This window comes from Dasypus novemcinctus, chromosome 21 (assembly GCF_030445035.2).
Source record: "Dasypus novemcinctus isolate mDasNov1 chromosome 21, mDasNov1.1.hap2, whole genome shotgun sequence".
NCBI classification, from domain to species: Eukaryota; Metazoa; Chordata; class Mammalia; order Cingulata; family Dasypodidae; genus Dasypus; species Dasypus novemcinctus.
This window is the reverse complement of record NC_080693.1, coordinates 8081906-8099886: the sequence shown is the minus strand read 5'-3', so window position 1 is coordinate 8099886 and position 17981 is coordinate 8081906. Positions and strand designations below refer to the sequence as shown.

The window sequence follows — 17981 nt, the reverse complement described above, 5'->3', positions numbered from 1 at the left end:
AAAAGCCTTTCTTATTTATTTACTTTTTAAAAATTGTACTTTTTTACTTTTTTAAAAGAAACTTAGATTACATAAATTTTACATAAGAAATACAGGGGATTCTCATATGCCTCACTCCCTAGCCCTCCCATATTTTCCCACATCAACATTTTTCATTAGTATGGTACATTTGCCACAATTGATGAACACATCTTGGAGCACTGCCATTAAGCATGGATTATAGTTTACATTGTAGTTCACCCTCTCTCCCACACAGTTTTGGAAGTTGTTCCAAATGGCCATACCATGGCCTGTAACTGTCATTGCAATGTCATTCAGGACAATTCCCCAGGCCTGATAATGCCCCCATATTACACCTATTTTTCCCTTTCCCTCCCCTCAGAATCTCCAGTGATCACTGCCTCCACGTCAATGACAAGAATTCTTTCATTATTAGGATGAAAATAAGACTACAGTAGAATAAAAGTAAGTCTACTCTAGTCCATCTTTCATTTCCAAATTCCGATGATTCTGGGAAGGTAATGCCCTCTCTGCCTCTAGTTGAGAGGGGGCTTAGATCCCATGGGGCTATCTTGCTTGCAGTTGCAGACTTTCTCTGTTCCTTGAGATGGTTGTTGTCAGTCATCATCTTGTTAGTTGTCCTGATTGAGTCCAATGAACTGGAATGTAGGCGTTGTAATGCTGTTGAGTTTCAGGGCACAACTGGAAAATGGAGAGCCCAGAGTTTTAAGTCTCTTGTGAAGCAGGCTAGTAAGATAGGGAATTAATAGACAGATCTTGAATCTTGCAGAGAGTCCACATGGACATAATAACCCCCACCGTGGCTGCTGGAAGGCCCCCACCCCCAGGATTCTGCTCTCCAGAACAAAGACTTCTTCTGGATGCAAGGAAAAGCCCTCGATGTTCCCTAGGGACTTTATCATTGGGTCCTCACTAAGGGGTTATTGGGTGGGGTGATCAATCAAACAGCAAACAGCTGAAACCCCTCCCCTGCCATTAGCAAAGGGGTGGGTTAGTTAATAGTTCATAAGCAGACCAGGAGGCCTGAGAGCTCTCGCCTGCTCTCTTCCCTCTGGGCACGTTCCTGCCCTCTGCAAGCTGATCTCGCCATTTTTCCTCTGCCATGTGGATATGCAAGTAAACCTGGGGATTATAATCTGTAATGGGTAATTGTAGCTTGTAAATCAACCCCCTTTATCCCTTTTCACGCCTTTCTGCTCTACCTGGGACCACAGCTCTGTTATTTTCTCCATTTTTCTTCCCTCCCTACCTGAATAAATTACTGACCTAACTCATCTGGCATGCTCTTGAAATTTATTTCTGCAGCATAGCCAAGAACCTAGATAAAATCCAGTAACACCTGGACACACACCTATCAATTCTAGTACTAATTATAGGTTCAAATAGAAGGGGCAGAAGAGCCATGTGTAGGAAACCACAATGGATTCCAGCTGTCACACTGGGGAGCATGAATTCCAAAGTAGTGCCCAGTGGCAGGACACCAAACTCCTGAGCTGTCTGCCCTGCCTACAGTGTCTGGATGTCTCCAGAGCCCTCAGGAGCCCTGCTCTTTATTTGAGGGAATATTGACTTTGGCAATGATTTTCACATGCACTTACTTTATCTACCAGGAGATGGCAATCTTTGCAGTCCTGGCAGTTCAAAGCCAGGTCAAAGAGTGTTTGCTGTTCACTTGGACCACTGTGTTTAGAGGTTCCTGCCTGATGGCTAAGAGCCTTGTAACTCAAACTTTCTCAGAGACAGCTCTCCAGCCTTTGCTGGAAGCCCCCTTACTTTTCCAGGGTAGGAAATAGTTCCACTCCCCTCTGTGTCCTCAACAACCATTCCCAGTTAGTAGAGGAGATTGGGAGGGTCGGCTCCTTTAGTCCAGGATCTCTTGTCCTGAGCTTGCTCTCAAGGCAAACAATGGCACAGCCACACCTGGCCTGCAAGGGCTTGTGGGACAGAGCAGACCAGATTTGTGGGTCAAAGGTTGTTCATCTTAGGCTGTGTCCCTCTCTCTGCCCTTTAAGGGGTGGTGCGTCCTCCACAGTCAGACCCATTTAGTAGAGAGGGAGATTGAGAGGGTCACATCTCTTTTGTCCCAGATCTCTTTAGTCCCTAGTTGGCTCCCAAGGCAAAGGATGGTGCAGCCCCACTCAGTCTGGAAGGTTTTTTGGGCCCAACAGTCCAAATTTGCGGGTCAAAAGCTGAGTCAGCCTTAGGCTGTGTCCCTCTCTCTCCCCTTTCCTGGGGAGGTGGACCCCTGGAGCCTCCTTTGTCTGGAGCAGCCCTGAGGCGTGAGAATTCTGAAGTGTCTTTAGTGAGGGCAGGGTGCCCGCAGGAGCAGCTGCTGGTTTTAACTCTCAGTTTTGCCATCCTGATTCTTTTCCTTGTCCCTTTCTCCTCTGGGTGGTGTCTAGCCTTTGCCTGGTGTCCTAAACTCTAGAAGATTTTTTCCAGGCCATTTCAGCCAGTCCTCTAGCTATCCTTCTGGAAGAGAAGAGAGTCCCATGTCTTTCTGGTCCACCATATTCCCAGAAGTCCTACCGCTATATTTCTTTGTGTCTGCTTTTCTCTCTTGCGTCCGCTTTACTCTGTGTACTACTGCAAATGCATTTTCTGCATGTGTATTCTTTTACTCTATATCTTTCCACTCTGACTTTGAGATATGAGGCTGAGGAAGGAGGTGGGGATTTGAGAGGTGTGGAGAATGTCTTCTGATCCCTGGGAGCCTGCAGGCCCCAGAAAGAAGCCAGAGAGATTGTGGAAAACCATGGTGTCTGCAGGTCCCTAGGCCAGAGGAAAGGGAGAGCAGGATGCCAGCTAGGATTCCAGACCCACAAATGTCAGGAGTGCTTGGAATGGGACAATGATGAAGGGGGGCAGGTTATTCCAAAAATACTTGTGTTTTCCACAACAGGAGCAGCTGCCTACACCATAATGTACAGGGTACAGTGAATGTACATGAATTAACATTAAAATGCCCCTGCTCCTCTCAGAGCTAAGCCACTTGTGAGGTTGACCCAGTGACCAACTCTGTGGTCCTCCTCAAAGTATGAAGGCTCAGGACTGTTCTTGAAATTTACACTTTAAAACCCATTTTACAGTGGAACTGGCACTGAACAACTATGTAGGGAAATTACATATATATTTATATTATGGGTGTATGTATATAGGTGTTTGTATTGTATATAAATAAATATTCACATATTTTTGTGTGCCTTGTATGCACAAAGAGAGGGATGAAAATCCACAACAAAACTACTAGAATTATTGGATGAGTTCAGCAAAGTGGTGGGATACAATATTAATAAGCAAGAGTCAAGAGCATTTCTATACACTACCAATGTGCAATCTGAGGAGAAAATCAGGAAAAAAATTTCATATATAAAAGCAACTAAAACATCCAAATATTTAGGAAAAAATTTAACCAAGTACATAAAGGACATGTACTCAGAAAACTACAAAACATTACTAAAAGAAACCGAAGAGGACGTAAATAAATGACAGGGCATTCCATGTTCATGGATTGGAAGACTATCATTAAATTATCAATTCTACCCAAACTGATTTACAGATTCAACACAATCCCAATAAAAATCCCAACAGCATTTTTTGCAGAAATCAAAAAATCCATAATCAAATTTATTTGGAAGTGTAGGGGAGGGGGCCCAGAATAGCCAAAAATGTCTTACAATGTACCAATTTTTGTGAAAAGATGTTTCTCTCTTGATTGTTCCTCCCAAGAGTATCTTTTTCCCATGTTATGGTAAAATGAAACACAGAGACTTAAAAAGGGAGTGCAGGGGAAGTTTACTGAGCTAAAGTTGCATTAATGCAGGGGCAGCACCAAAAAAGAGGTTTCTGCTCAAAGGGTTGAGCAGGGGGAGCAGTTTGTATGGCTGCCTGAGACAAAAGAGAGTTGTAGGGGAACGGTAAGAGATAAAGGGGACCCTATTTGTGGTTAGTACCTGTGTTCTGTGAGATACGTGGACACGGGGGTGTTTGGGCAGGGTGTCCTCGAGGCCAGTTTGTTCATCAGCAAGCAGGATGTGGATGTAGAATTGCAGCCATCTGGTGAAGTCGGCCTTGCAGGTGTCAGCTTCAATCCTTTGTCATGGTTTCTCCTCTCAGGCTGTGCCAAGGGGCTTTATCACCCCTGCAAAGGATTGTTGGTATGTCAGTTTACCTCAGTTAGCCTCCATTTCTTCTTTATATGTCCTGGGATAAAATGAAAGCTCCAGCAAATCAAGATAGTTAGTAAAATCATTTACCATTCCATTTTCACACCCGTTATTGCAATGTTCCATCTCATTCAGCAGTAACTTCATGAAAAAAGACCATCGCTTTTAGGCAGTTTGTGGGATTATCCCTTAAGAAATTTATTTGATGCCCAATATAAGACATGATATATAAGCTTGCTTGATTATGTTGTGCTAAAAATGAAACAGATTTATACAGGGAGTGCAGAGCTAGTTACTGAGCTAAAGTTGTATTAATGCGGAAAAGCATTAAACTCTCTACTCACAAGTTTGAGTTGTGGGAGCAGCTTACATGGCTGCTCAAGAAAAAGGGAAGGTGTGGGGGAATGGGGAGAGATAAGGGGACACGATTTACTCTTACTATGTGCTGTGCATGCCTTCCATGCTTTCCGTCCATTACAAAACTATGGGCTCTTTGAACAGGGTGTCCTTGGGGCCCAGTTTGATAATCAGCCAACAGGATGCTGAAGTAAGGTCGAGGCTCTCTGGTGAAGATCAGCAGGCCTTGCTGGTGTCAGCTCAACTGTTACATTTCTTCTCCTCATGCTGGGGCTGGGGGTTTTGTCAGTGCTGAAAGGATTATTGGTAGGTCTGCTCACTTGAGTTAATCTCTGTTTCTTCTTTATAACTCCCTGGATAAAATGGAAGCTCAAGCAAATCTAGATGGTTAGTAAAATCATTTATCTTTCCAATTTCACAATTGTAAGTTTACGTCATCCCTTAAAACTAAACCATCCAAACTGAATTTTATAGGTACAGAGAGAATACGGGCAGCAGAGAGAGCCCGGCTGGCTTATAAGGGAATGAAAAGGCTTCCCCCATGAATGTCTTACCCAACCCCTACTCTGGACAATATTTCCTATACTTGGGTTTTTTGAAAATTACAATAGGTATTTACTCAGATGCAGAACCCTCAAGCACTTGCCCCCACAATCCACACTGGCCACAGCTCTCCAGTGCCACAAATGAGCTGTCAGAATAGTTCCTCTGATACTAAGACCCTAGCATCACTGATTTTGGGACAGAATGAGTAATAGATGTACAAAATATTACATTGAAATTAAAAGAAAAACAGGTGGTCATGTCTAAGAATTATCCCAATAGATTAAACAGAATACCCAGGGACTGGATGTCTTGCCTGAATCCCATTGCCGTTTGGAGGTCAGGGTGTTAGATGATGCGTAGCCCTAGATTACTTATTGGACTCCAAAAGAAGGGCCTATGGCATCACTAACACATCTTGCTTCATGTGGGAAGAGAATAATGATCAAGTTATCTTGATCTTGTTCTGCAGGGACCATGGTGCCACTGTATTGACTAAAGATTTGAGCAAGTCAAAATTTTCATCTTTTTAAATTATGTTCTCCTGGCTTTCCCCCTACTAAAGGGACACTTCAAGAAAGTACAGGGCCTATATACAGGAAACTACAAAACAATGCTAAAAGAAATCAGTGAGGACCTAAACAAATGGAGAGACATTCTGTGATCATGGATAGGAAGAAAATATCATGAAGATGTCAGTCCTACCCAAAACGATTTATAGATTCAGTGAAACACCAATCAAAATTCCAACTGCCTATGTTACAGAAAGAAAAGGCAATTACTCAAATTCATTTCATAGGGAAAGTGCACCCGGATAGCCGAAAGCATCCTGAAAAAGAAGAGCAACATGGGAGGCATTTCACTGCTGAGCCTGAAACATATTAGAAAGGTAGAGTGGTCAAAACACCATGGTACTGGCATAAAGATAGAAATATCTATCAGTGGAATAGAATTGAGAGTACAGAAATAAACCTCATCTCTGTGGTCAACTGGTTCTTTTTTTTTTTCCTTCTCTCCTCCCCCTCCCCCCTGCTGTTTTTGCTGTCTGTGTCCATTTGCTGTGTGATCTTCTGTATCTGTGTCTCCTTTTGTCTTCTCATCTTTCTCCTCTAAGATTCACTAGGATTCGATTCTGGGGACCCCTGATGTGGAGAGAGGTTCCCTGTCAATTGTGCCATCTCACTTCCTGGTCTTTGCTGCACTTCACGTTGACTCTCCCCTTCCTTTCTTTTGTTGTGTTGTCACCTTGCTGCGTGACTCACTTGTGTGGACACTGATTCACCACATGGGCGCTCAGCTCGCCACACGGGGACTGGCTCAGTACACGGCACTCATGGAGGCCCTCGGCTCACCATGCAGGCACTCGCACAGGCACTCGGCTCACCGTGTGGGCAATGGTCATTGCATGGGCACTGGCTCACCACATGGGCACTCACATGGGCACTTGGCTCACCATGGGGGCACTCAGCTCACCACGTGGGCACTTGGCTCACCATGGGGGCACTCAGCTCACCACGTGGGCACTTGGCTCACCATGGGGGCACTCAGCTCACCACATGGGCACTTGGCTCACCATGGGGGCACTCAGCTCACCACGTGGGCACTTGGCTCACCATGCAGGCACTTGTGTGCGCACTCAGCTCACAATGTGGGCACTCGGCTCACTGTGCAGGTACCCACATAGACACTCACTGTGAGGCACTCAGCTCACCAGGAGGGCACTTGGCTCACCGTGTGGGCACTCAGCTCACCACGTGGCCACTGGCTTGCCATGAACACATGCGTTCTTTTCTTTTTCACCAGAAGGCCCAGGCATCAAACCCAGGTCCTCCCATATGGTAGGCAGAGGCCTTATCACTTGAGCCACATATTCTTCCCATGGTCAAATGATTCTTGACAAACCTACCAAGTTCATGTTCATGGGATAAAACAGTTTTTCCAACAAATGGTGCTGAGAGAACTGGATATATATAACCAAAAAAATGAAAAAGGGCCCCTATCTCACTCACTACACAAGAATCAACTCAAAATTGGTCAAAGACCCAAATAGATAGGCCAGGACCATAAAACTACTAGAAGAAAATGCAGGGAAACATCTTAAAGATCTTGTGGTAGGTTGTGGTTTCTTGGACCTTGCACCCAAAACACAAGCCACAGAAGAAAAACAGATAAATGAGGCCTCCTCAAAATTAAACACTTTTGCACATTACGAGACTTTGTCAAAAGGGTGAAAAGGCAGCTGACTCAGTGGGAGGAAATATTTGGAAATGACATGTCTAATACAGGTTCAATAGCCATGATATTTAAAGTGATGTCACAACTCAACAATAAAAAGACAAATGATTAAAAGATGGGAAAAAGATCTGAATAGACATTTGCCCAAAGAAGAAATACAAATGGCAAAACAAAGAAAAAGAAAAAAGTTCAACATTATTAATGATTAGGAAACTGCCAATCAAAGCTATAATAAGATATCAGTTCACACCTATTGGATTGGCCAGTACTAAAAAGACAGAGAACTACATGAGTTGGAGAGGATGTGAGAGGTAGGGACACTTATTCACTGTTGGTGCGAATGCAGAGTGGTCCAGCCCCTGTGGTAGACTGATTGGCGATTCCTAAAGAAGTAGACTATAGATTTGCCATGTGAGCCTGCAATACAACTACTGAGTATATGCCGAAAATCCCTGGGAGCAGTGACACAGAGAGACACACCATGTTCATAGCAGAATTATTCATTATGCCCCTCATCCTTCAATGCTTCTGCCAGTTTCCCTCACTACTCAGATACCCGCTTCTCAGAGCTTGCCTGTCGTCCACTTCATGAGCCCCCTTTTCTCCCAAAACTTCACCCCCCAGCTTCCCTACTTATGCTTCTCCATCACCCTTAAGATTTCCTAACATGCCGTGTATTCTCTTCAGTTTCCTGTTGAATCTTCCATTCTTTCCTAAATTATCAGCTCCACAGTGATAACGATTTTCCTATCATCACTGATCCAGCCCCACAACAACCCCAGGTTTCTCTATTTTGGGGAGAAATAGAGAAAACTATTGGTTCGTTTATGTCATGTGGATGCCTCAAATGCTGAGTGTCACTTGCTGCTTATTTCAGTAGTCATTATAAGCCTCCAGTTTTTGCTCACTGTCTCCCACAGCATGACTATACATGACTAGAATTATCACCTTAGGGATGCCAGCTGTTTCTCTGGGAAAGGAGATCCATGCTGCTCCCTCAGCGTTCCTTTGAGGTGTGTCATTTAAATGGAAAGCAGGAGTGAGAGATAGTTTGGGATGGGGAGTGGAGATTTTTTGATATTGTCCAAGAGGGATTTCTTCCTGCTCAGAGACTCATACTGCAGCACTCTCACATGGGAATAAAAACCTCTCCAAGTGAAGATATCACTTTTAAATTTTTATTATTTATTCTTTTCAAATATACTATTATATAACACTCTTTGTAAGTATATTGTATATCTTCTTCCCAAGGAAGAAAATGCTTTTATTTTTATTTTACTTCTATTAAAAATTTAAGTAAAATTTACATTTACTTATAACTTAGGTTTTTTGTTAAATATTCTTGTAAGTTTATATTGTTAAAAGAGTCATTACTGAACTACATATATGTTCAACTTATGTATATAGTAGATATTATGTAGATGAGAAAAATAGTTTTTTTACTCATAAGATCAACACAAAAATTATAATGTAAATATATGAACAGATTAATAAAGAAATAAATGAACATACATAAACATATACAGAAGTCTCTTAAGCAGTCTCTTGTATATTAACAATCTCATCAGTAGAGTAGCTTCTCTCATGTTGAGTTTCTGTCAAGAGAAAGTCCCATATTTCCTGTACCCCGCAAGTCCAAACTCTGCATGACTGAAGGAGGAATTGACTATGGAAGAAATCACTTGTGTGTCTAGGAGGTAAATAGAGAAACTCCAGTCCATGGAGGAAGTTCCGTTGCTCCACTGCCCTCAAAAACTCTCTGACGGAAGAATTGGAGAGGGTCATTCCTGCCTGGTGGCTCTGCAGGTCTGAGAGGAGCAGAAGCTCAGTGCTGCTCGAAGACCGACCCAGGCCCACTGCTGGAGGAGCGACCATCAGGGAGGGGAAGGGATCCCAAACACACTGAGTGTGAAAAAGCACCTGGTACTCTGGTGGTCCTCAGGACCTCTTCTTGTGACTTCAGTGTTTTCAGCAACTTCTTCATCTCTTCTTCTTGTTTGGAACATCTGAATCTCTCTTCCTGTAGTTCTTGGACCGCTGAAGTTAATTCCTCCATCAACATCGCTGTTGTTCCCTTAGCCTTTCTGTAGGTGTCAATGAGGCTGGGCATTTTTAAAATCACTTTCTGTAGCTTAGCTTCCTCTAAAGATGACTTAGTCTCTGCATACCTCCTGTTAGCAGCACTCATCTTATCAAGAAGTTGACATTTCTTGACCATCAGTGTAGCTAGTGTGTCCGCAAGCTGTTTTTCATGTTTTATATAAAGTCGGCTTCTAACAGACTGCTCAAGTCTGAACAGGAGGAGACACACCAGAAGGCTGAAGAAGGATTGAAATGCCCCCGAGTCCTCCAGGAGGCTGTGGAATGTGAGGTATGGAGTAGTGCCATTGCGCTCCATCACCACCTCTGAAAGCTTCCCTAGGATCGTCCAAAAGACAAGCTTCACAGAGCCTACAGGCCCTCCGTGGCACTGATGCCACCACAGGACTCTGCCCAGTAGCCCTGTATCCACAACTAACCCCAGAGAACTCCCCAACATTCTGCCTGGAACCCACAAGCAACTGACAGCCCAACTGCTCATCATGAGTGGTCAGTGGGGGAAAGATACTGAAAATAAAATGTGCTTATCTCTATCATATTATTTTTTAAGTATATTTTCTATTATCTTTTTTAAAAAGATACATAGATCACACACAATGTTACACTGAAAAAAATAAGAGGATGACACTTAACCTCTTAGAGAACTGACATTACATACATGTTAAATCAGATTTATCTTCACTTATTTTTAAAAATCAAATACAGCTTCTCACAATTTCTAAGTTATAAAGAAAATATTGAAAACAATATGGGAAACAAAGTTTAAAAACAAAGACATGCTGTTTCCCTATAGTGGAAATATTGAGTAAAACATTGCCCCTCTGTGACTCATCTCAAAGAAAGACTTCTACTCAGAGGCAAGCACTTCTGATCAAGGAGTAAATTTCCCACTGCCTCTGCAGGCCCAGATCTTCAAGTGTTTCTGGTCTCTATTGCAAAGTGAAGGAAAATGTCTGCAAAACTTCTACAATCTAACATTCAGAACATGGCTAATTAAAATCAAATTTCTGTACCAGTTTAAATATATTATCTTCAGCTTCTGATTTTTCTTTTTCTTAAGAGGATCAATTTTAAAATTATCTTTTTTTAAAGATACATAAATCACACAATATGTTGCCAGAAAAATATGAGGTTTCCATATATCCCAATCCCCACATTCCCCACTCCTCCCACATCAGCAACTTCTTTCATTAGTGTGGTACATTGATTACATTTGATGAATACATTTTAGAGCACTGCTACACAGCATAGATTATAGTTTACATTGTAGTGTACAGTCTCGCCCAGTCCATTCAGGCAATAAGTAATGTCTTGCATCTGTTCCTGCATTATCATTCAGAACAACTCCAAGTCCCAAAACTGCCCCCATACCACACTCTATTTCCATCTCCCTGCCTTCAGCAACTCCCATGGTCACTGTCTCCACATCAGTGATTTAATTTCTTGCATTGCTAGAGTCACAATAATTCTATAGTTGAATACCAGTAAGTCCACTCTAATCCAAATTTAATTCTTCCCTCCTGAGAACCTAGGGATGGCAATGCCCACTCCATCTCTAAATTGAGAGGGGACTTAATCCCACATGGCCGGTGGATGGGATTTTCCTGCTTGCACTTGGTATGGTGGTTGACCATCCTCACCTCCTTGTTAGCTGACCTGGGTATATCCAACAAACTGTTTTGCAACTCTGCTGAGGCTTAGGGCCCAGGTGGCAAAGGGAAATTCCAGAGATTCAAGTCTCCTGGGCATATTCCAACTCCAGTGCCAACCACAGGTTCAGTAAAAGTAACAGAAGAAGCATGTATAGAGAAGTCACGCCTGAGTCCAACTCCATCACACGCAGGAGCACAAATTCCAAAGTAGGGCACACTGGCAAGGCACTGAACTCCAGAGCCATCAGCCATGACTGTAGGATGTGGGTGTCTCCAAAGCCTTTAGGAGCACCACTATTTGGAGTTGTATCTACTTTGGCTTTCTCTGAGATCCTGTGAGATGTGCATAAGGGTGAGCCCTCTGATGACCTCCTGACTCTTAGCCATATAAATTCATCTGTCTTTACCATTCCCCCTTTTATTCAAGGTCTTTTTTTCTAGTTGTATCATCAGCTGGTGCTTGGTAGTAATCCCTAGGGAGGCTCATCTCCTGGAGTCATGTCCCATGCTGGGGGGAAGGTAATGCATTTGTATGCTGAGTTTGGCTTAGAGAGTGGCCACATTTGAGCAACATGGAGGCTCTCAGGAGGTAACTCTTAGGCACCCTGCAGCTCTAGGCCAAGTTGAAATTTCAAGTGTACAGACACATAAGCATACTTATTAGTATCGAAAGCCCATCTTTGGATCATCCTTCTTCACTGATCTTTGCCCTTCCACTTGGAGGATTGTTCCTGTGCCATTGGGGAATGCAACAGAGCTCCCCAGGATGGAAACTCAGCACTCCCTCAGTTGTTGTGTGAAACTACCCATTACATCAATACCCAACAAACATCCGAACATGTCTATATACCCTATATGCATGTCCTGCAGAACTTGAATCTCTGGACTGGCCATGTTCCAGCTGGGCTCTGAGCCTCAGCAGTGTTGAAACTCCTATTCTTTGGTTTGTTGGACTTACCCAGGTCAGCTAACAGGGAGGTGAAGATGCTCAACACCACACCAGGGAACTGAGAGTGCCTACAACTCCAAACAGGAGAATCACATTCATCAAGCATGCAGTATGTTTTAACATCAGGTAGTGTGATTCCTATGATTTCATTTTCCCTTTCAATATGTCTTTGGCTATTTGGGGAACCTTTCCCTTCCAAAGAAATTTCATACTTACTCTTTCCAGTTCATTTAAAAAATGCTGTGATTTTATTGGGATAGCATTAAAATATGTAGGTCAGTTTGTGTAGGATAGACATCTTAATGATATTTAGTCTTCCTATCCATGAATAGGGAGTATCCTTCCATTTATTTAAGCCTTCTTTAATTTCCTTTAACAGTTTGGTGTAGTTTTCTGTGTATAAGTCTTTTACATCTTTAGTTAAATTTATTCCTAGGTGTTTGGTTTTTTATTTACTATTGTAAATGTTTTTTTCTCCTTGAATTCCTCCTCAGCTTGTGGACATTATTGGTGTACAGAAGTGCTCCCAATTTTTGTGCATTGATCTTATAACCTGCGACTTTACTGAACACATTTATAAGTTCTAAAAGCTTTGTTGTAAATTTCTCAGGGCTTTCTATGTATAGGATCATGTCATCTGCAAATAATGAAATTTTGACTTCTTTCTTTCCAAATTGGATGCCTTTTATATCTGTTTCTTGCCTCAGTGCTCGAGCAAGTACTTCTAACACAATGTTAAACAGAAGGGGTGATAGGGGGCCTCCTTGTCTTGTTCCTGATCTTAGAGGGAAAGTTTTAGGATTTCACCTTTGTATGTGATGCTAGCAGTGGGTTTTTCATATATGCCCTTTATCACGTTCAGAAAGTTTCCTTGTATTCCTACCTTTTGAAGAGTTTTTATCAGGAAAGGGTGCTGTATTTTCTCAAATACTTTTTCTGCATCTATAGATATGATCATGTGATTTTTTTTTCTTTCTATCTGTGTATGTGGTGTATTACATTGATTGGTTTTCTTATGTTGAACCATCCTTGCATACCAGGGATGAAACCCACTTGGTCATGGTGTATCTATATGTCATTTGATGTGTTGTTGAATACAATTAGCAAATATTTTGTTGAGGATTTAGCATCTAGGGTCATTAGAGAGATTACACTGTAATGTTCTTTTCTTGTGGTGTCTTTGTTTGGCTTTGGTATCAGGGTAATGTTGGCATCATAGAATCAGTTAGGCAATGTTCCTTCTACTTCAATTTTTTGGAAGAGTTTAAGCAAGTTTGGGTTAATTCTTCCCAGACTGTTTGGTAGAATTCACCTGTGAAGTCATCTCGCCCTGGGGTCTTCTTAGGTGGGAGGTTTTTAATGACTGATTCTATCTCTTTATTTGTGATTGGTTAGTTGAGATCATCAATTTCTTCTTTGGTCAATGTAGGCTGCTTATATGTTTCTAGGAATTTGTCTACTTCCTCCAAATTGTCCTTCTTGGCATATAGTTTTTCAAAGTATCCTCTTAGGATACTCTTTATTTCTATGAGGTCAGTGGTGATATCCCCTTTCTCATTTCTTATTTTCTGTGTTTACAGCTTCTCTCTTTTTTCCTTTGTTAGTCTAGCTAAAGGTTTGTCAAATTTATTGATCTTCTCAAAGAACCACCTCTTTGTTTTATTTTTTCTAGAGCTTTCTTATTTAGTTCATTTAGTTCTGCTCTGATCTTTGTTATTTCTTTCTTCTTCCTTTGGGGTTAGTTTGTTGGGTTTTTTTTTTTTTTTTTTTTTTTCACTAATTCCTCCAACTGTGAATTTAGGTCTTTCATTTAACTCTTTCTCCTTTTTTGATATATGAATTTATGGCTAGAATTTCCCACTAGGTACATCTTTTACTGCATCCCATAAATTTTGATATGTTATGTTGTTATTTTCATTATTTGTAAGGTAGTTACTGATTTCTTTAGAGATTTCCTCCTTGGCTCACTGTATATCTAAGAGTGTGTTGCTTAACTTCCATATCTTTGTGCGTGATCTGGTTCTCTGGTCCTTGCAGATTTCCAGGTTCATTCCATTGTGGTCAGAGAAGTTGTTTTGTATGATTTCAGGTTGTCTGAATTCATTGAGACATTCTCTGTGGCCAACAAGTTGTCTGAGTTGGAGAATGATCCATGTGTTCTTGAGAAGAATGTACTTGGGTATAGTGTTCTGTATATATCTATTAGGTCCAGATCCTCTAATATATTATTCAAAGTCTTTGTTTCTTGATTGATTCTCTGTTAATATGTTCTGTCTAATGGTGATAATGGTGTATAAAAGTCCCCCATTATAATTGTACAGGCATGTATTCCTCCCCTTAGTTTTTCCAGTGTTTGTCTCATGTATTTTGAGGCACCCTGGTTAGGTGCATAAATGTTTATGATTGTTCTTTCTTCTTGAAAGATTATCCCTTTTACTAATATACAGTGTCCATCTTTGTCTCTCATAATCATTTTGCCTTTGAAGTCTATTTTGTCCAATATTAGTATAGCTACTCCTGCCCTTTTTTGTTATTGTTTGCTTGTGAGATTGTTTTCCAGCCATTCACTTTCAACTTCCTTGAATCCTTGGTTCTAAGGAGGGATTCTTGTAGATAGCAATATGGATGTTTATATTTCCTTATCCATTTTGCAAATCTGTGTCTATTGACTGGTGAGTTTAATCCAGTAATATTTAATGTTATCACTCTCAAGGAATTACTTACATTAGCCATATTTTCTTTGGATTTATGTCATATGTTCTTTTTATTTCTCTTTTTGTCTTTTTAGTTGTTCTTAAACTCTCTTCCAACCCTGTCTCTACTATTTTTTTTTCTTTTAACCTGTATTATCCTTTCAATATTTCTTGAAGGGCAGCTTCTTATTGGCGTGCTCTCTTAGCTTCTGCTTATCTGTGAACACTTTGAACTCTCCATCATTTTTGAATGCTGGCTTTGCTGGATAGAGTATTCTTGGCTGGAAATTTTTTTCTGTTTGTACCTTGACTATGTCATACCACTGCCTTCTTGCCTCCATGGTGTCAGATGAGAAATCAGCACTTAATCTTATTGAGCTAACCTTGTATGTGATGGTTCTCTTTTCTCTTGCGGATGTCAGTATTTTCTCTTTGTCTTGATTATTGGATAATTTGACAAGTATATGTCTTGAAGTAGGCCTGTTGGGATTTATAATGTTTGGGGTGTGCTGCACTTCCTGGACAGGTACATCCATCTCCCTCAATAGCTTTGGGAGGTTTTCACCGATTGTCTCCTCCAACACCCCTTATGTACCCTTTTCCTTTTCTTCTTCTGGGATGCCTATAATGCGTATGTTTGAGTGTTATGTGTTGTCATTCAAATCCCTAAATTCCTGCTGGATTTTTTCTATCTTTTTATCTATCAATTCTGGTATCTGTTTGATTTCAGATTTACTGTCTTCCACATCACTAATTCTTTCCTCTGCCTCTTCAAATCTATTGTCTGCTGAGAGTATATTTTTGATTCCTTGGATTGTGCCATTCATCGCCATCATATCTGTTCTCTTTTGTGTATGTTCAGTTTCTTTAGTATGCTCTCCAGGTGATTTCTTAATATCCTTTATCTCTTCCTTCACTTCATTAATTTGGTCCATGATATTTGTTTGGTCAGCTTTGATTAGTTGTTCAATGTTCTGCTCCTCTTCCTGGTTTTTAGTTTGCTCATTGGACTGGGCCATGCCTTCCTAATTATTGGTTATGTTTTGTAATTTTTTGCTGCTGTCTGGTCATCATTTTATCTTGATGGGGTTGTTCAGTTGATTAGCTTTTCACCCTATTCTTGGGTTTTAATTAGTTGCTATTTTTGTGTCTTTGTTAAGTTTCTCTTTGACACTTTGTTGTTCTTTTTCTATTTCCTTGTTGTTGTCTAAGTTCTCTCAAAGGACACAGATTAGGGCCAGGGAAAGTAAAAGAGGTAAGAAAGGAAAATGTATAATGGTAATATTGATAGTAAAATTTAGCAGAATAACCATATAAAACCTAGGAGACTTAGTAGTAAACTCATGTAAGCATGTAGAGTTATAGGAATTAAAAGTGGAGTACCTATAATGTAATGGGAATATGAATATGGAGAAGAATAGAGTATAAATTATAAAGCCACCATGATGAGGAGAGAGGGGAAAAGAAAAGAAAGGGCAAAAACAGAAAGTCCTTTTTCTGAATCCTGGGAGCCTGCAAGCCCCCTAAAAGAAGCCAGAGAGATGGTGGAGAACCATGGTGTCTGCAGGTCCCCAGGCCAGAGGAAAGGGAGAGCAGGATGCCAGCTAGGATTCCAGACCCACAAATGTCTGGGGTTTTTAAAGAATGGGACAGAAATAAAGAAGGGCAGGTTATTCCAAATATACTTGTGTATTCCACAACAGGAGCAGCTGCCTACACCATAATATACAGTGTACAGGGAATGTACATGAATGAGCATTAAAATGCCACTGCTCCTCTCAGAGCTGAGCCACTTGTGAGTTTGACCCAGTGACCAACTCTGTGGTCCTCCTCAAAGTATGAAGGCCCAGGACTGTTCTTGATAATTACACTTTAAAACCCATTCTACAGAGTATTATGTAGAAATGACACTAAACAACTATGTGGGGAAAGTACATATATATCTATATTATGTGCATGTATATATGAGTGTATATAGGTGTTTGTATTGTATATAAATAAATAAAAGTATATACATATATATGTGTGCCTTGTATGCACAAAGAGAGGGATAAAAATCCACAAAATGCTACTACAATTGGGAAGTAGATTTGACTCAGCTGATAGTGCATCTGCCGACCACATGGGAGGTCCAGGGTTCAAACCCAGGGCCTCCTGACCTGAGGAACTGGCCCACGTGCAGTGCTGATGCATGTAAGGAGTGCCGTGCCATGCAGGGCTGTCCCCCATGTAGGGTAGCCCCATGCAGAAGGAGTGCACCCTGTAAGGAGAGCCACCCCACATAAAAAAAGTGCAGCCTGCCCAGGAATGGCACCACACACACGGAGAGCTGACGCAGCAAGATAATGCGACAAAAAGAGACACAGATTCCCAGTGCCACTGGCAAGAATGCAAGCAGACACAGAAGAACACACAGGTAATTGACAGAGAGAGCAGGCAACGGGGGGAGGGGGGAAGGGGAGAGAAAAAAAGCTACTATAATTAATAGACAAGTTATCAAAGTGGTGGTATACAAGATTAATACGTGAAGATCAATAGCATTTCTACACACTACTTACGTGCTATCTGAGGAGAAAACCAGAAAAAAAAATTTCATTTATTATAGCAACTAAAACAATCAAATATTTAGGAATAAACTTAACCAAGTACTCAGAAAACTACAAAACATTACTAAAAGAACCCGAAGAAGAATTAAATAAATGGCAGGACATTCGGTATTCATGGCTTGGAAGACTAAATATCATTAGGGTGTCAATTTTACCCAAACTGATTTACGGATTCAACACAATCCCAATAAGAATGCCAACACCCCTTCTGAGAAAATAAAAAAGCCAATGAATGAATTTATTTGGAAGGGCAAGTGGTCCAGAATAGCCAAAAATGTCTTACAATGGACCAGTTTTTATTGATCTTTTTCTCCTCGTTGTTCCTCCCAAGAATATCCTTTTCCCATTATTGCAATGTTCCACCTCACTCATTAGTAACTTCCTGGAAAAAGACCATGGCTTTAGGCATTTTGTGGAATTATCCCATAAGAAATTTATTTGACCAAGGTGCCAGATATAAGACATATATGTAAACTTGCTTGATTATGTTGTGCTGAAAAAAAACAAGTTCATAAAGGGAATGCAGAGCTAGTTATTGTATTAATGCAGGAGCAGCACCACGAGGTTTCTGCTCAAAAGTTTGAGTTGTGGGAGCAGCTTATATGTCTGCTTGAGAAGAAGGGAAGGGATGGGGGGATGGGGAGAGATAAGGGGGCATG

At 41.2% G+C, this 17981-nt stretch overlaps 1 long non-coding RNA gene across 2 annotated transcripts in view; it reads right to left on the bottom strand.

The window, feature by feature from the left end:
* The window catches only part of LOC139437117 (uncharacterized), a 250523-nt gene continuing 232542 nt past the window's right edge, over window positions 1-17981 (bottom strand). Inside the window, exons 3-4 of one of the 2 annotated variants that reach the window (XR_011646730.1) lie at window positions 3975-4162; window positions 1-747 (exon numbers count right to left, since the gene is read on the bottom strand). This is a non-coding gene — a long non-coding RNA (uncharacterized lncRNA). The remainder of the gene's footprint in view (window positions 748-3974; window positions 4163-17981) is intronic. The other variant, XR_011646729.1, reaches the window with a different exon arrangement.